Source organism: Pelodiscus sinensis, chromosome 1 (genome assembly GCF_052426305.1).
Source record: "Pelodiscus sinensis isolate ZL-2025 chromosome 1, ASM5242630v1, whole genome shotgun sequence".
Classification (NCBI taxonomy): domain Eukaryota; kingdom Metazoa; phylum Chordata; order Testudines; family Trionychidae; genus Pelodiscus; species Pelodiscus sinensis.
The window spans coordinates 46,771,153-46,785,909 of NC_143052.1; the positions used below are offsets into that span (position 1 = coordinate 46,771,153).

The 14,757-nt window shown below is 42.1% G+C and overlaps 1 protein-coding gene across 1 annotated transcript in view; it reads left to right on the forward strand.

Moving 5' to 3' along the window:
• CTTNBP2 (cortactin binding protein 2) overlaps positions 1-14,757 on the forward strand; it is a 188,569-nt gene that overhangs the window by 73,991 nt on the left and 99,821 nt on the right.

Sequence of the window (14,757 nt, forward strand, 5' to 3'; positions counted from 1 at the left end):
CCAGGTACATCTCCACTGTGATAAAAAAAAACCTGTGGCACAGGGGTGGGTGGCCTGGGTCCGCTAACTTGGAATCATGGGGCTTGAGCTGTGGAGCTACAAGGCGAGAGTGTAGATGTCTGGGCTCCAGCTGGAGCTCCTGCTCTGGGCCAAACCCCCACCCTTCAGCCCTGACCTGAGTGTGTACACTGCAGTGTTTTAGCCCTACAGTCTGAGCTAGCTGACCTGGGCCAGCTCTGGGTCTTTTATTGCAATATAAGCATATATCCTCTAACAGAATTTTCTGCTGCAGTGGCTTTGCTTTTTTAATAGAAAAGACATCTGATAAACCATTCTTAATAAATTATGTTTGCTACCCTAACAATCAAGGGCATGTCATAGCTTCTGATAGTTTCTTTTTCTGAATTATGTTTGAGGCATAAGATTCCAAGCTTATTCAAAACGTTTTCTAGAGCATCTTCCATTAATATCACTTTTTTTTCCTTTCAGTTCAGTTCCCCAGGATAATTTACATTTGGCTCCCCATAGTTTCTTTTTAGGAAAACAACGGCTAGAAATGAAAAATGTAGAATTATTTTAATAATTGCATAAAAAGTGTTTTTCATTTCAAAAAGTTTTAGAGCCAAAGGGACTGGCACTGGAGTGCTCTTCTCTGAATGATAAATTAAGGCAGGTCTACATTAGGAGCAAGTCCAGGGAAAAAGTTCTTTCTGAAGTACATACAGGGGAGGCCCTACACTAGCTGCCAGCAACTGGCGCCCTAGATGAATCATGCAATCGGCATCCCCACTGCCCCCCAACTGAAGGGCAGATATAGGCTGAGGTTTTTGGTAACCTGGGAAACATTTTCCATTTAAACTGGTATAATTATTCAGTTTGTCCGTCCGTCCAACCAATGTTTCTGAAATCAGATTAAAATAGAGACAGGAATTTTTCAGAATAGATTTGTACACGCCAGCTAGACGATATTTCAGTACGATTTCAAATAATGCATTACAAATATTAATTATAATTTTTATTATTACAAATCCAAAATAGTCTATTACACTATCCTGCTTTAATTGCCATTACCACCATATTGCTGGGGAGAGGGGGATGGGGATAGAGTTCTGTGGCTGGGGACAGGAAGGCTGGGGACAGGAGGGCTGGGGATGGAGATCTATGGCTGGGGACAGGGGAGTGGGGAGAGGGAACAGGGTGCCAGTGGGGGAGAGAGTCCCTTGCACCCACCTCCTCCCAGGATTCTTCCCCCCAAGAGGGAAGCCAGTGCGCACCTCTCCCCACCCCCACCCCCGTGGCTCAGGGAACCCCCGCACGCGCCTCTCCTGGGGCTGACCCCCTCCCCTCCGCAGTGCAGGGGAAGCTGGCGAATGCCTCCCCCAGGGCTGACCCCTCCCTCCCACGGCGCAGGGAACCCCTATAACCCTCATGCTCCGCCTCCCCTGGGGCCAACTCCTTGCACTCCTCCTCCGGGGCCAACTCACCTCTCCTGCGGCGCAGGGAAGCCATCGCACTCCTCCTCTGGGGCCGACACCAGGCTTTACAGGAAGGGGAAGTGGCAGGGAATTTGGCGCCCCATTTAACTTGGTGCCCTAAGCGGCTGCCGAGTTTGCCTATAGGCATGGGCCGCCCCTGAGTACATATCGTACTATCATTTGAGATTTTCTTAGTTTCATCCTAAACAGGACCAGCGTTGACTTCCAGCTGACTCAGGGAATTGAGTTCACTGGGCTCCTAATAGATTGTATGAGTTGAAGGATGCTTTTGCCAAATAACTGTTTTCACACCATTTACCACCTTTGTCTGGCCGCTGGGTCACATGGAAGCATTCCTGCAGGTGATCCAATTGGCCGGGTTGCCTCTTCGCCATCTAATCTAATTAGTTATCAAATTGTGCACCCTTTGTACACAGCCTTCCACTAATTCTGGACTCCTTGTGGTGGACAGTTCAATCAGTGTACTCCTGGGCGTTCCTTACACTCAGTACCCAGCAACCAGGACTGTTATCACCAACACTCACCAATGCCTACCTAATGGGCTAAGGCGTACACTTGGAGTTGCTGAAAGTTCAAGATCTGAAGTCAGACTAGGAAGCATTGTTGCATATCAGCATTCTGAGCTTCATGTCACCTACAGTGCCTGTCACACTTTCCAAAATTGCACGGGAGCTCAGTGGTTCGCATACTTATGAATAATTATGCCACAGTGCATTATATGAGTAGACAAAGAGGAGCACGCTTGAGTGTACTGTGTGAAGAGGAAAGCTGGTTCTGACAATTCTGCATCCAGGGGAGCATTACTCTGATAACCAGTCATTTGGCTAGGGTCTAAAATCAATTTGTGGATTATCTCCACATTGGCCACTGTTAGAAGACAGGATACTGGGTTAGATGGACCATTGGTCTGACCCAAAGTGGCAATTCTTATGTTACATAAGTCATCACTATTAACACCTCGGTTTTTTCTTTCACTCTTGAGATGTATAATTAGATTAGTCAAGCGATTTAAAATTTAATCACTATTGCACTGTTAATGATAGAAAACAATATATTCATACATTTTTTATGTTTTCTAATTTTTTATATATATAGATTTCACTTATAACAGAATACAAAGTATACAGTGCCTACTTTATATTTATTTTTTATTACAAATATTTACACTGTTAAAAAAAAAAAAGAAATAGTATTTTTCAATTCTCCTAAGTATTTGTAATCTTTTATCATTGAAGTTGAACTTACAAATGTAGAATTATGTAGAGAAATAAACCTGCACTCATTTAGATAATCACTCAAACAAGTTTGTTTATTTTTTGGGAGATAACGCTGCTTCTTCCTGTTTACAGTTTCTTCTGAAAGAGAGAACAGTCATTCACATGGCACTGTTTTAGCTGGCATTGCAAAATATTTGTGCCAGATGCGCTAAAGATTCATATATCCCTTCATGCTTCACTCATCATTCCAGAGGACAGGCTTCCATGCTGATGACCAGTTCTGCTAGATAACGATCTAAATCTGTGCAGTCTGATGTATGTTCACTTGCATGATTTGAGTCAGATGCCATCAGCAAAATGTTGATTTTCTTTTTTGGAGGTTTAGCTCTGTAGTTTCTGCCTGGCGTATTGCTCTTTTAAGCCTTCCGAAGCATGGTCTACACTTCATCCCTCTCAGATTTAGGAAGATACTTCAGATTCTTAAACTTTGTATTGAGTGCTGTAGCTATCTTTAGAAATCCCCCACTGGTACCTTTGTGTTTTGTCAGATTTGCAGAGAAAGGTTCTTAAATACAGCATAATCTCCTGCAAATTGTAACCAAATCTGTTTGTCTGTCTGAATGATTGGCTGAACAAGAAGTAGGACTGAGTGGACTTGTAGGCACTAAAGTTTTATATTATTTTGTTTTTGAGTGCAGTTATGTAACAAAAAATTCTACATTTGTAAGTTGTGTTTTCATGGTAAAGAGATTGCACTATAGCAGGAGTGAGCAAGGAATCCTTAGACACAGAGCTGCTCACACTTTTAACAGCTGGCTGCTCTCTGCTCTGGGCACTGGCGAAGGTGGGGAAGACTTTAAGCACTGTCTGCCCCCCCAGCAAAACTTTCAGCTTTCATTGGCCAGTTTCTGGTCAATTGGAACTGAGAAATTTTGCTGGGGGTAGGGGCAATGTGTGAATGAAGCCCTCTCTTTCCCCCCCTCCTCCAATGCCCGGAGCAGACACATGATGAGCTGCCAGCCAATCATCCTGGGACTGCAGAAGACAGGCAGAGAGCCTGCTGTGGATTCCTTTATGGCTGCTGGCTGGGAATCACCTAGGTAAGTGTCTCCTAGCCAGAGCCTACCTCTGGCATCTTCTTCCTCCCCACAACCAGCTACCCCAGGTCACCACACACTCCTGCTCCAAGCCACCACTCAAACCCTATGTAATACCTCTCCCTACTTCTCCCAGGTCACAACTTCCTCCCAGACCCTGCACTCCCTTCTAGAGCCCCTCCCCCAGGGCCAGAAACCTTTCCTGCACTCATATCTCCTTCCTGGATCCTGCATCCCAAGCGCCTGCCTCAGATCACAGCCCCTTCCTTCACCCAAACTCCCTCTCAGACCCTACACCTCCTTCTGCACTCTAGTCCCCTATCCCAAACTCCCTTCTGCAGCCAACCTCTGTGGGTATGCCAACACTGCATTCCTCTTTTGAGAGAGGAATGCAAATGCAGCTGAGCGAAATTGCAAATGAAGCACGGATTTGAATTTCCAACACTTCATTTGCATAATTGCATCTGAGCGCTATTTCAAAATACCCTATTTAGAAAAAAGAAATGCTGTCTAGATGCAGTTATTTTGAAAGAAAACCTTTCTTTTGAACTTACATTTAAGGGTAATTTCAAAAGGAGGGGTTTCTTTCAAAATAGCCATGCCTAGACAGCCTTTCTTTTTTCGAAATAGGGTATTTCGAAATAGCACCCGGCCGCACTTCATTTGCAATTTTGCTCAGCTGCATTTGCATTCTTCTCTCAAAAGAGGAATGCAGTGCAGACATACCCTGCTTCAGACCCCACACCGTCTCCATACAAATGCAGCCCTTGACCACTTGCCAAAATGTTGAAATGGCTCCCCATTAAAAATTATTACTCACCCCTGTACTACAGTAATTGTATGAGGTGAATTGAAAATATTTGTTTTATTTATCATTTTTACAGTGCAAATATTTGTAGTAAAATATAAAGTGAGCTCTATACACTTTATTGTAATTGAAATCAGTTATTTCAAAATATCAAAAAAACTTTTAAATAAATTTAAATTAGTATTTGTTTCACAGTGTGATGAACTGTGATTCATCACAATTAATTTATTTTTTGTTAATCACATGAGTTAACTGTGATTGAGAGCCATATTATAATGCTAAATTGTTGGTAAATATTTGTCTTCAAACATTATTGTAGATGGCATGTATGTTTAACTTTCTTTTTAAAGTTTTTTTTTTTTTAATCAAGCTGAAATTTTCCATGTATACTTTGAAGCATGAACAGCCAACCCACTCACTTTTTTGGGTACTGGTTGTCCTCTCAAATCAGACTTCAGGAGTCCTCAGAGTTGTACCAACACCCTTGTCTTTATTCACCCAAGCTTCTCCCATCACCAGTGCCAAACTATATACACTCTTTACATTTTTCTTTTCCCTCTTACAGGCAGAATCAGTCCTCTGTTACAAGGCCTCCAGTCCTCTCACTGTCTGCCCCCACTTTTGGCTCATTCCTGCCTAGATAGCCTTTGGCTCATCAGGCTGCAGGTGTTGCCAATCTTCAGGCCAGCATCAGGCTTTTTCATCAGCCCCAATCTATTCCCTTTGATTGGAGCTGACAGGGCAACGGCTAATTAGGTGCTCTCGCACCAGCACACTGTTGTAAGCCAGAGAGCAATTTTTTTTCCTGAAATGCTTCAGCTAACACAATTCAGGTACCACTGAAGACAAAAGAAGTGGGAGAAATAAGCTTTAGCCATCATAAACATCTTGTGCCAGACTTATTGTCTTGTTGGCTTAGGGCAGAAACTTGAAATTACAAATAGTTGGTGATGATTTTTAGTGGGCTTTCACATGAATTTTGCACAATGAGGATAATTGATATTCTCTTATGAAAATAAAAAATGTCCATCTATATCAGTATATGCAGCTGTGGATTTTATTATTTCTTTTACAATATCCATCAAGATGGCACCTGTTTAAGTTTCCTTGAACAAAGATTCCTAACCTGGAAGTTTACCTCTCTGGAGATATTTAAGAACAGGTTAGATAGACATCTGGCAGGGATGGTGTAGACGGAGCTTGGTCCTGCCTTGAGGGCGGGGGGCTGGACTCGATGACCTCTCGAGGTCCCTTCCAGTCCTATTATTCTATGATTCTATGAAGTTATAAACAGGTGTGACCTCTAGAGTGGAAATTTTCTGGTAAAACTGAGTTTAGTTTGAAAATGCTAATTAGCTATGCAAAACGTTTTGTTGACTCTATTGCAGATTCAACAGAATTGTAGATAAAACACAGTGTTCTAGGAATAAAATCCCTTTTAGCTCCGGGGTCTCTTGGGGCTGATGGGTTCCTTAGCCACTTCATAGAGTCATACTTCCCTGCTATGTGTATTGCACCTGAGCAGAAGACTCTTGAAGACGGTCTTAAGATTTCCAGGCTTCCAGCTCTGCAGCAAGACCCTGGAAGTCCTGGATGCCCTGGCTCAGGCAGGGAGCTGAGCAGTCCTGAGATCCCCACTGGCCAGGCTCCCATGTCTGGCAAGATCCCTTGCCTTATAGTAGCTGAGTGAAACTGACAAGAAAATCAATTTCACATATTTTGGTGATTGCAAAATGATATTTTTTATCTCTAGTTTGCCAAAAATACTTGGAAAGTGCTTTCATTCCAAATGTGAATGAAAGCAAATGTGGAAATATAGAAACATCTCCCAAACTGAACATCCCAAAGTTTTGACCCACTCTATCTGGGACAATGTGGTATATGGGAGGGAAGTGCCCGACTAGATTATGGTTAAATGCAAGGGCTCCTGATATTGAGGGAAAAAACCAAGAAACACTGGTCTAGGAGCTACTCTACCATATGAAGACGTGTATTAAATTACAAAAGCCCAGGATTAAAGCCCTTGGCCTCTGATACAGATTCTCTAGTAAGACTTTTAAAAATGTCAGTTCATGTGCACAACTGAGCTCTTACTACACTTTAATAAATCTAAATGTACGATCCTAATGTTTAGTCTGCAGAAGCGAAGAGTGAGGGGGGATTTGATAGCAGCCTTCAACTTCCTGAAGGGAGGTTCCAAAGAGGATGGGGAGAGGCTGTTCTCAGTAGTGACAGATGGCAGAACAAGGAGCAATGGTCTCAAGTTGTGGTGGGAGAGGTCCAGGTTGGATATTAGGAAAAACTATTTCACTAGGAGGGTGGTGGAGCACTGGAATGGGTTACCTAGGGAAGTAGTGGAGTCTCCAGCCCTAGAGGTATTTAAGTCTCGGCTTGACAAAGCCCTGGCCGGGTTGATTTAGTTGGAATTGGTCCTGCCTAGAGCAGGGGGCTGGACTTGATGAACTTCTGAGGTCTCTTCCAGTTCTATGATTCTATGATCCTGGGTGCAAAATGCTGGCCATTTTGAAATCAATGGAAGTGTTCTGTTGAATTCAGTAGGGCCAGACTTTCACAGGTAGGTCTTAAAACATATTCTTTTCATAATTCTGCTGTCACAGTCAAGCCATATACTGTATCTTTGCTTAAGCAGACGGGGATTGCATTTTTAGCAACAGCAAGTATTCACGTTTATGCAAGGCAAGCCAAAAGCATAGGTTTCTGTCCAAAAGGAGCTTACACTTTTAAGCAGAGTATAAAAAATGGATGCACAATGCAGCACAAATATCAAAATATGGTTGTATGTTTGTGTGCATTTGTTTTGTAATGTAATGGCTGGGTGATAGTATAATTCTTGATCTGAGCTAGCATTAGTGGGATTCAAATAACAATTTACAAAGATGAATGAGTAAGGTGGTGGCTGTCTAGTGCACTGAAATTAGGGTGACCAGCTGTTCCTATTTTAGAACGCGACAGACTCAATATTTGTTTTTTTTCTTATATAAGCACCTATTACTCCCCCCTGCCTATACATCCCCTCCCCTTGCCCAATTTGTTGCACTTGCTGTTTGGTAACCCTAACTGTGGAAGGGAGGGAGTTACAGGTAGGAGAATGAGAAGGAACAAAAATTGATGCTGATAGGATAAGCGAGACTGTGGTAAGGCATGACTCATAGTGGAGGAAAGAGGTCAGAAGAAGCTGTATTCATTTGCTTGCTAATTTCTATATTATTATCTAGAAAGTTACTGATTTGTGCTGGATCATTTATTTTGGGTACACACACTAGCTATGTCTACACTACATGCTTCTTGCGCAAGAAGCCTTTTGTGAAAGAGTTTTTGCGCAAAAACTTCTTGTGCAAGAGCACGTCCACACCTCAAAGCACATGGCAAAAGTGATGTGCTTTTGCACAAGTGAGCATCCACATTGCATGGACACTCTTGCGCAAGAAAACTCTCATTGCCATTCACAGAATGGCCATCAGAGCACCTGTGTTTTTTCCCATAGGGGTTTCTTGCCCTCTGGACCATCCACATTTGCCTTTTTGTGCAAGGACTCTTGCACAAAAGGGAGTTATGCCTCACAAAGGAGGTTTACCCGTGGTGGAAAAAGCCCTCTGTTCTGCTATTTTACTCTTGATTTCCTTGTGCAAAAGCGCATTTGAAGTGTGGATGCTCCATGGGTTTTTGCGCAAAAACAGCTGCTATTGTGCAGAAACCTTGCAGTGTAGATGTAGCCTAAGAGTTTCTCTCAGTAAAGAAAGCAGATAGCTTTGTAAGGACCTACAATAATGGAGTAAAAGAAGCTAATGTAATTCTAGTTGTTCTAATGTTAAGAATTTATGCTGGAGTTAACGTACTATTTCATTCCTTAAAGAGAAATCAGAAGTTTTGCTATGCTTATGAGGCTGTGTCTAGACTGCATCCCTTTTCCGTAAAAGGGATGCAAATTAGACACATCGCAATTGCAAATGAAGCGGGGATTTAAATCCCCCTGCTTCATTTGCATAAACATGGCTGCCGCTTTTTCCGGCTCGGAGCTTTGCCGGAAAAAAGCGCTAGTCTAGACGCGGATCTTTCAGAAAATAAAGCCTTTTCCGAAAGATCCCTTATTCCTCTTAAAAAAAGGAAACAGGCACTTTATTCCTCTTAAAAGACAGGCACTTTTTTCCAGCAAAGCTCCGAGCCGGAAAAAAGCGGCAGCCATGTTTATGCAAATGAAGGGGGAGGGATTTAAATCCCTGCTTCATTTGCAATTGCGATGTGTCTAATTTGCATCCCTTTTACGGAAAAGGGATGCAGTCTAAACACAGCCTGAATGTCCACAAACAGTGTTTATTTGGGAGAGAGGATTTTATCTGTATGTAATATCTAAATATGTATCTGTGAACATATTTAGATACTACATACAGCTAAAAGCTGGTTAGGACATGAACCATGTAGATGGTTCAGACCCAATACTATCCCAATGAAATCCCACACTTACAAGAAGGTTCTTCTCTTATTTTTCTGGGATCTCGCTGTACTGCGTTACTTAACAAAGATGAAATGTTTCAGTCTTTTGTGCTGCAATGTCATCCATTGAAAAAATGTTTCAAACTCATGGAAATTGTATTGTGGACTCAACAAACCAATTTTGAATTTCTTGTCCACATTTATCTCAATATTTCAAAATATTTTAAGTTTATCTCAGAGGTCAAACTCTTCAGCTGATTTCATCGGGCCAAAGTGTCAACCCACTGGCTTCAATGGGGTTGAATTGCTTACCACTGTAAGTAGCTGACCATGTGTACAATTACAAATCCTCTGAAATGGAGGTTTAGTAATCTCAAGTAAAGTCTTCAGTTTTTCACGACTACAGTATAATGAATTATTAATACTTGTCCAAACTATATCTCCAGCAAGGGATACAATTTTTTTTTATATTTCCAAGAAGGGAATTTAAATATTTGGTTGAATATATCATAACTTTAGAAACAATTTTTAGATCTTAATTTGTCTGATCATTTGGTTTTTGTCTCCAGACATCTCTGAATTACATCAAATGCCATTTTACATAGTTCAGTAACCAGTAAATTAAACTTTAATAAAATAAATTACTGTTTTTTAAAATGTATATACAGTACTGCTCCGAACACTGCTATTACAATCCTACCTTTTTGTTTAGTTTGAGCACTGACGAATATTTAGTTGAAGTTGAGCCTTGAATAATGAAGTTGCTGAGGGTGAGTAGGAAAGTTTCCCAGATTAATGTCATCATCTTCTGGAGAGCCAAAGCCTTAATTAAAAAAGCCAGTTACTGCATTATAGGCTAGTGGTACCCACTTAAACTTTTCATATCTGTGGTAACTATACAATATTCTTTAGCTGAAATACTCCGCTCTCAACACCGTTTCTCCTCAAAAATCCATCAATTTTGTTCTTTCCTTCCAATAAATATACCACTTCTTTCCTGTTTCCCCACCTCCCAAAAGATATGTTGGGAATGTTAAAGAACTTATTCTTTGGGAAACATTTTAAACTTGCTTGACTCATTCTTCTGTATAAAAGTGTGTGTTGTGGAGGGGGATCTTCCCTGTTAACGTCTTTATGTAGAGGAGCCCAGCTACCTATGTCTTTCAGTCAGCTGGCATTAGTTTGATTTTAAAGATACATCTTCACATTGAAAAGGACTGGAGTGGTCTCTTACTTTCATTAACAAGGAGCTTGCACAGGCCTGATTCAGCTCGTTAACACTCTTCCAACAAAGATGATGACATTAACCTTTCAGATACAAGCCTTATATAAAGATATTTTACAATACAAATGGGGAAGAAAGTAGCCTTTGGCTTTTGAAAAATGGGGTCTTTTCATCTGAGATTGGTATTTGGAAGCAGGAAAAAGCCAAAGTGACCGCTTTTGAAACTTGGATGAGCACATTCCTGTGCTGCAGGCTAAGAACTAATTTTAGCTTGATGCTTCAGATATAGATGCTGCTAGTTGACAGCTCAGTGCAATTAGATCAGTTGCATGACATCTAAAACCAAACTTTCTTCTTTATTTACATATGCTTTGCTAACTCATTATGATAAACATGCTCCATTTCAGCATTTTAGTTCCTGTGCATGACAGTCTGATATATTGCAGTATTAGCTGAGTAAAACTTGCTTGGCTCTTGGTGGTACTACAGATTGAATGTTAATTAGAAGAAGGTTGTAAGTTAGTTAGAGGTATAAATTCATTGTTTAAAAGCTATTATAAAGGGTGACTGTGTTCCTTTTTCCCTGGATATTAATTTGATCTCTGTGTTCCTTTGAGCCTATTGAAAGTCTTTAAGTGCTCTTAGTTTCCATCTACTTCTTCTGGAGTTATTGGGAAACACACAACTATTGCAAGAAGTGTTTTGTTTAACTTTCTTTACCAGCAGCTTCAGCCATACTAAATAGTTTTGTCTATAACAACTTGAAAGAAGCTAGTTTTATTTCAGTTAGCATACAAAACCAACCTCCTTTCCAACATTCAGTAATGTTCAGTATAATCTATTCTCTCGAGATGGATTAACATAGTATGGGTTGTCTGGAGAGTCAGACCCTATCATATAGGTACCTTTTCCATGACTGTCTTTAGTCAGTCTAGCAACATTAGTATAGCGAATGCTAGCAAGGTTTGCTCAGGAAGGTGTTAACCATAAATGAGCAAGGGGTTTTTTTTTGCCTGTGGATGACCGTACCTGGAGCAGGGGTGGGCAAAAACTAGCCCATGGGCTGGATCCCGTCCACCAGGGTTAACTCCTGGCTAGGCATGTTAGCTATTGTGTAATTTAATAGTCATGTAACCACATGAAATGTTAGCGGCCCCACTCCCGGAGAGCCTCCTGCCGCCCCACGCTGCTGCTTCTGATACAGAGGTGGCAGTAGCCCATGTCCATGGGAGAGGCAGCAGCGCAGGGGAAGGAGGATGAGGGGATGGGGCAGCTGCCTGAGTTCATCGCAGACAGAGGCTGCTTCACGGCAGCCTCCCCTGTCCCTCCTTCCACGCTGCTGCTTCTGTCCTCTGGGGGAAGGGGAGGGCAGCATTGCAGAGCTGGTGCTGGAGGAACTGGCTTTTAAGCCAGCTCTCCCCAGCACCGGCTCCTGCCTGCCCCTTTCCCCCCATTGCTGGCTACTTAGGAAGCAGCAAGGGGAAGGTAAGTGGGTCCGTGGGAGCCTATATGCTTGAAAGCCAGCTCCCCACGTATATTGGCTCCAGCCTACTCCCCTCACCCTCTGCACAGCTACGTCTCTAACTGAGGCAACAGCCTGGGGATCAGGAGCAGACAGATCAAGTGCTCATGGGGAGCCAGCTTTTAAGCTAGCGCTTCCTGGGCACTGGCTCCCACTTTTCTCTCCCGCTTACTGCCTCTTATACAGAGGCAGCAAGTTGGGGGAAAATGCATGTAGTGAAGATTAACCAATAAGCTCCGGCTTATTGATTGATCATGTAGTCATCTACACAATGACATCCCTACCCCTGGCAGGCCACACTCACTATATTTACCTATGCCTCTGCAGGTATGAGTGATTGCAGCTCCTGCTGGCCACAGATTGCTGTTCCCAGCCAATAGGAGCTGCAGGAAGTGTTGTCCTGGTGCGTGCTACTTCCTGCAGCTCCCATTGTCTGTTAATGGCGATCTGTGGCCAACAGGAGCTGCAATCTCTAGTATCTGTGGAGGTGCAGTTAAATATGGTGGTGGCAACCCACTGGGCCTAACCCTGACAAAACATCGCCATTTTATTCCCCACCTGACCTGTATTCTCAAGGACAGTTCTAATGACAAAATGATAAATTGATATTTTTCTTTCTTTGCTGGTGTACTTTCTTTGACATATGCTACTATTCTTCACTTACCAATGCCTTCAGATTTCCTGTTCCCCTTTTTATGTTGCTGCTGAATACGCTATTGTTAATTAAAAACAAACTAGTTTGGGTCAATGGAAATGGGCAGGATGGTACTATGATGCTGAGTGTTGTTGTTAAACCATCATAGGGCTCCTGTCACTGGTAAATCTAGAGCTTTAGGTTTAGCCACTGCTACCTAAGGACCTCCTTTGATATGGAAAATCAAATTGAAACTTGTAATATAGGCATTTGATTAGTTGCAATGACATTGTTTTAACTTGATCATCTTCATGATCAGGCACATCAAGAAAATTTTACAATATGTAAAACCTTTGCCACAGTTGTCAACATATAGGGAGACAAGACCTTTTGATATTAGAATCTTTGCCTTTATACAGGAATGTATTCCTATTCTTCCACCCATCCAAATTTTTCACACTTGCTATCTGGTCACTCTATCAGCATCATACTCACCCCTGCCTGAGAGATACCCTTTTGCCTTCTCTCCTCATCTCAACTAAACAGAAAAATTTACAAGCAAGAGAACACTTTGGGGAGTTGAGAAAGGGTCTAACTAAGCTATCCTAAAAATATTATTTATTACCTTTAATACAAAATAATGGAGAGGTCTAATTAAATGAGGAAAAAACACACACGGGAACAAAGAAGACATTTCAGAAGCTGTCCAAGAACTGTCGTCTTCCACTGGGGGTAGACGTAGCGTAACATTAGGTAACAGACGGCTGGCTACTGAAAAGTCATCAGACTATAATGAGTTTCTTTTGCTAGCAACCAAGACCAAAACCCATTGATTTAAAGATGAAATGCTCCATATCCCATTACAAATCCCCTAGGCCATCTCATCCCCAGATTACAATTTATATGAAATATGCTTATTGTACAGTATCTTCTTACAACTCTGAAATTAGTGTTATTTATCATTGGGTTAAGATAAAATTGATCTTACTTCTGAACTAATCAGAAGTGCTGAAGTAAAACAGTTATTCCAAGTGAGCTCAATTTAAGTATATTGCTGTTTGCCCTGGTTTTCTATAGCTCCATGTTATTTCATCTGTGCAGCAAACTATTAATTGCTGGAAAATAAAAAAATCTAGCATGACAGAAGCAAGAAACAACTTTGTTACTGTAGTCAGACTGAAGCTTGTCTGTTTGCTAGCGCTAGACTTTTAGTTGCCTCTAAATCTTTTCCCAGATATAGTAGTACAGTAAAACTCCAATTGTCTGGCATCCAGTGGTCCGGCACTCCTGATGGTCCGGCACCAACTGGAACCCGGAAGTGCTCCGGCCAGCCGGACAATTGGAGCTGCTCTGTCCCTGGCTTCCCCAACTCTGCTGCTGCTGAAACTGACCTACGGCTGACTTTGGGAAGCCGGGGGCAGAGCAGCTGGGGTGCTGCTGGCTTGGTCCCGCAGTGCCGCCCCTCACCTGAGCCGCACTGCGGGACCAACCCAGCAGCACCCCAGCTGCTCTGCCCCTGGCTTCCCCAAATCCATCACTGCTGACTGGCGGCGGACTTGGGGAAGCTGGGGGCAGAGCAGCTGGGGTGCTGCCAGGTTGGTCCCGCAGCGCCGCCCTCTCCCATGCTGTGCAGTTCCCCGCTGACCCTCCCACCCCACCCCACCCCCCACATAGCCTCGCTTCTGGTGCTCTGGCATATCTGATAATCTGGCACCCCTCTGGGTCCTAAAGGTGCCGGATTATCAGACGTTTACTGTAATATTAAACAAGTACATGCACTTCAAAAATTGCTGGTTCTTGTTTTGTCTGTATATGTACCATAGGTAAAATTAACCTCTTTGTGGCAGATAAATACAATAAGGGGCAAAGACCGACCAGCATATTTTCCATGTGCTGGTCATGATGGTGTGATAAAGAAAGAGTTTCAGGCTGCATACAAGGATCATATCATAGGATCAAACTAAAAAAATTATAAGGATATTCAGTGAATGCAGAAAACTACTCTTTTAGTTTAGATGCTGAAGCACGAGTTTGGGTTTTTTTAAACCAAAATGATTTTTTCCTTGTTCATTTGAGTGAGTAACTGAAGAAAATCAGTTTTGGCTCAAAATTATTATTATTATTATTATTATTTATTATTTATTTGGTTTACTCTTTGCCTATATCCAATGGTAGAATACTGGAATTTGCTTAAGTAATCCATGCTCTTAAAAGATCGAAAAAGCATTGTAATGTTAATAACATACCATTTTGAAAAGCTTGTATTTTGTATGTTAATGAGAATTTACTTGTACATTTTTATTTTA